General features: G+C 35.2%; 1 long non-coding RNA gene across 2 annotated transcripts; it reads left to right on the top strand.

Annotated features, from left to right (window-relative positions):
* The first annotated feature begins 252 nt into the window (after nucleotides 1-252).
* Nucleotides 253-4,316, top strand: LOC139810319 (uncharacterized). Of its 2 annotated transcripts, XR_011731287.1 has the most exons (6): nucleotides 253-695; nucleotides 1,052-1,216; nucleotides 1,552-2,541; nucleotides 2,778-2,943; nucleotides 3,459-3,616; nucleotides 3,727-4,316. It is a non-coding gene; the product is annotated as an uncharacterized lncRNA (long non-coding RNA). The 2 variants fall into 2 exon arrangements; XR_011731286.1 differs by having other exon boundaries at nucleotides 255-695; nucleotides 1,552-2,943.
* Nucleotides 4,317-4,858: the final 542 nt, after the last annotated feature.

The raw sequence follows: 4,858 nt of genomic DNA, 5'->3' as shown, positions 1-4,858 counted from the left end.
GTTAACTTGTGACGACGCGACGCGTGACGCGCTCTCAGTGGAAATTCAGCCTAAGGCTGACACAAGTTAACCAATCAAAACATCCCATTTTATTACATTCTTGTGACGGGATCGAAATGGGATGTTTTGATTGGTTCAACTCGGACGACGCGACGCGTGACGCGCTCAGTGGAAACTCAGCCTTAATTTATCGCTTTTTCGTATAAGCGAAAGAATAGGTAATTGGCTATACCGCGTCGTAATGTATCTCGAGCGTGGCAAGTGCGGGATGCATATGTGTGCACGCGGCATTACTCGCGAGTACAGAGAGAGGCGGGGGGGGGGGTCGGACTCACGCCCACAACGCCTGCGTCCGATTGTCATTTTCAAAGTCGCGAATCGTAAACATGTCTGTACGTGCGTGCGTGTTCATCAGTCTCGTCGAGGTTATTATTCGATCAAGGCCCGCGGCGTAGTCTCGATCTGTGTGCAAACGCGTCAAGACGTGTTTCGTTCGGTATAGAATTTTGTGAAAATTGACGACCTAATTATATCATCCGTGTGGTAGTGGGTTAATATATACGAGTAAAAAGAAGAGGAATAAACGCATATATTTTGAGTAATGGTCGTACAGCCCCTGATCAAGGGAGTTTGAACCAAATATTGTCTGGGACTAGTCATCAAGGTCGTCGTCGTCTTCGGACGTGGATACTCCTGTAAGTATTACATTTTTTCTTATATATTTATTTATATATACTAGTTTCTTATATATATGTACGTTTGTAAAAGTACATGAGCCGTATCATTACCCCAGCTTGTAATATATGCAAGCATTTTTTACAGAGAGTCCGTTCCGAATTGCGCATCAGACGCATAGCGTATATATATATATTATTTGTCTTTGATGTTCATCAAACGTTTAAGAAGAATAAATAGTGCTCTGCGTTTTGATGTACAAATTCGGAACGCACCCAGAGGTTACGATACAGAGTTCATGTATTTCTACAAATATATTTATTATATGCATTTATTTGTTTTCGTGTTCTAATTCTGTTTTTTTTTTTATTCCAAGATTTAATTTTGCTGCCTAGTTGTGTCGTCCCTGACAACATAAGTGGGAACAGGAACCTGCATGGTGCTACGTTATAGATTAGCTAATATACTAACTAGCTAATAATAACAATCAAAACAGCGAAATTGTTGACGTGTTCGGACGTGGTTACTCATGAATTCTTCCGTAAGTATTACTTGTTACGAGATACTACCGTGTACCTTCTCTTGATTCTCTTGATTTATTGACTACCAAAGACTGGTATAAGTTTAAATAAATAAAAATCTTTTTTAATATTTAGATATTTATTCTTTCTTAATAATAATATAAATTTATTTTATATTTTTGTATGTTTTATATATATAGAAAAAGATTTTTATTTATTCTCCATATACAGTAGACATTGTTATATGACATTAGTTCATATTATTTCCTTGTAGTACTTTCTTTAATTTAATTTCAAATCTTAAGTGATTTTTTTTGTAATTACATACTTAAAGAATATTTTTTTGTTTATTAAGTAACCATGCCTCCAAAGAAGATTCTTAAAACGAGCTACATAAAGCATCAGGCAGCATCTGCTGCTCGAGATCAACTCCAAGAAATTCTTAATGCTTCACAAGAGGAAGCTATCAATAATGAAATCCATATTGAAAAAACCTCGAGCACATATTCAACTTGGAACTGAGCTTCCTGATGATGGGGATGTACCTGCCGATCTGCCCGCTCCCTTGTCCCCTGTTCACGTCAATCCTGACTTCCTGTTTGAGGATTTGCGGCCCGATTTGCCACATGTTCCTATTCAGCATGTTGATATTGAGCAAATTTTAGTTGAAAGATATTCTCAGAAGATTTGTTTTCAATGACATCCATCATAACGATGAATTTTTATGTGATGATATTGAACATCATGAACAAGATGATGACGATGATTTATTAACAAGATCTCTGCAACTGTGGAGTAATAGATACAGTATTACCAGTGTGGCTGTTAATGCATTGCTTAACATTTTAAGACCTTTTCATCCAGAACTGCCTAGAGATTCGAGAACTCTGAAGAAAACTCCAAGGAAAACTATACTGAGTGTGCTTTCTAATGGGGAATATTCCCATGTTGGCCTAAGATGTGGTATCATGTCAAAACTGAAGCATGGCATCAAAAATTGTAACACAATTATGCTAGATGTTTTTGTTGATGGCGTAAAAGTTTATAGAAATGTTTCCGAAGAGTGTTGGCCTATTCTGGCCAGATGCAAAGATTTTGTAGATTCTACGCCATTTGTTATTGGAATATTTTACGGATTGGGAAAACCTAAACCAATTCAAGATTATTTAAGTAACTTTATCCAAGAAATTAAAGATCTTAGACGTGAAGGTGTCGTATTTGAAAACAGATATTTTGATGTCGATATTAGGTATTACTTGGGTGATGCACCTGCCTCGTGCCTATTTGAAGTGTATAAAAGGTTCTACCTCACATGATGGATGTGAAAGATGCGATCAAGAAGGAGGTTATGATGGCTTCGTTTATTATTCTACCAAAATTGGGATAGAAAGAACTGATGAGTCATTTGATAGTCGAAGAGACCCAGAACATCACACAGAAATTCTCCCCTTATTGAACTGCAAACAAAATTTATTTCACAATTTCCTATGGATAGTTTAATGTCCTGCATTTATGAAAACTTAGCAACTCATCTCAACACATCAATATAACTTTTTGCTAATAACTTTTTTTTCTGTACAGGTATCCCATTTTAGTGTTGTAGCTGGGAGAGGGGTACACGAAGGAAAAATGGCTACTAGTATATGTAAGAAGATTTTCTCTCCTGAGGTTGCATCACAACTGAATTGGACAGGGACAGAGATAAAAAAAGGAATCAAGTCACTAAAGTGCGGTACGTGCATTATTGGTAAGTTATTGAAAATTCTGAGAAAAAAACATGAAATTCTTACTTTCAGTCCTGCTGTGTCTTAAGGAGAGAGCCTCATGTAAAATGATTAAACAAGTAGGTTTAAAGACAATGGTATTTAGTTATCTACATGCATGCCAAAGGGCAAGTTGATTGGTCGAATAGTTTATCAGTAATCTTGCACGCCAATTTGAAAAACATGGTTTTGAGAAAAACGCGTTTAAAGTTTCAAGTTCTCGGAGCACGCGCTTTACTTGCGTAACGCTCAGGTATAAAATCGCCTCTTTCAAGTTCGAATTTCGCTCTGGAACTTTCGGAACATATTCTAGAGCTATTATAACTATAATGATTTGTGCAATAAAATTTTTTCGATTTTTTTTACTGGTTACATGAGGCTCCCCCCTTAAAATACACTTGATCTACTTTTAATAAATATGATGATTAACTTATCAACTTAAATCCTGTATTTAGTATTTCTCATGCATAATATTGTAATTTTTTAAATCTTTTTTCAGATGCATGTGGCAAACAATATAAAGGAAATTTTTTGAGATCAAAAGTTACAGGCTCCATAAGTACGTGGCTTTGAAGTAATTCAAAGAGGGGAGCCATAAATAATGTTGATTTGCCAAGATAATAAAGATTTTTCAAAGGTTGATTACCTCCTCTATAGGTACAGATACTTTTTTGTTATGTTTTTTGCAATGTCAAAATAGAGGTTGTCAAAGGAAAATATATGAAATTATATAACTACAGGTATAAATGTAAAAATTTGTTTTACAGGTGACAAGAGCAGGTAACAACGAAAGCGGGACTATATACACGAGTGGTTATAACCAAGATGAGTCGATATTCGCACGGCTATCCGTAAATGCAGCGCAGAAGCATTTTATTTTATTTTGTATCGCGAAAGTTCGTAAAAAAAATCGAAATAGATTATTTCCAATTATGTTCCAATTATGTTATATACACGAGTGGTTATAACCAAGATGAGTCGATATTCGCACGGCTATCCGTAAATGCAGCGCAGAAGCATTTTATTTTTATTTTGTATTGCGAAAATTCGTAAAAAAATCGAAATAGATTATTTCCAATTATGTTCCAATTATGTTATGTACACGAGTGGTTATAACCAAGTTGAGTCGATATTCGCACGGCTATCCGTAAATGCAGCGCAGAAGCATTTTATTTTATTTTGTATCGCGAAAGTTCGTAAAAAAAATCGAAATAGATTATTTCCAATTATGTTCCCAATTATGATTGACATGTGAGAATAATGCTTATCAGTTAACTATCGACGGTTAAATGCCAAAAAATTTCAACCAATTTGTAACAAATCAGTATTAAAATACATAATATGTATTATTTCATAACTATTTATTTCAATAACGTTTCCCACACTATATTAATCTACGCGCTTATAATGCGCTTATAATGCGCTTTTTGAACGGATTTTGAGCGCGCTTTGAACGCTATAAAACTGCATTTTTTCCTGCGCTGGTCTTACGCGCTTATAAACGCTTTTTCTAGTGGATTTTGAAAGCGCTTTTAAAGCGGTAATATGCTTCTAAAGCGCTAAAAAAGCGCTGAATCGTATTCATTGGATGTAGAATTTTATGTTTATTGAGTATTATTGGTTTGAGTTAAGATGTTTGATTAATTGGCTGATGAAAGCACACAGTGTACAGAAACGTACCAACATTGTTAATATATTATTTTTGAATTATAATATTCGTTGTTGCTCGTTATTGGCCGTTGTTATCCTTGATTCTTATTATGCGTTATGTAAAAGTGATCAATCCCAACACATGACATATGCATATATTATTCTCCCTCTATTTCAACATTGACCGCATTCAGGAAACAACTGTTGAGTGAGCGGTCAGTAATTCTTTAATATGATTGGTTCTTACCT

Source organism: Temnothorax longispinosus, chromosome 3 (genome assembly GCF_030848805.1).
Source record: "Temnothorax longispinosus isolate EJ_2023e chromosome 3, Tlon_JGU_v1, whole genome shotgun sequence".
NCBI lineage: Eukaryota > Metazoa > Arthropoda > Insecta > Hymenoptera > Formicidae > Temnothorax > Temnothorax longispinosus.
The sequence above is the reverse complement of the archived record's forward strand: the minus strand, read 5'-3'. Positions and strand labels throughout refer to the sequence as shown.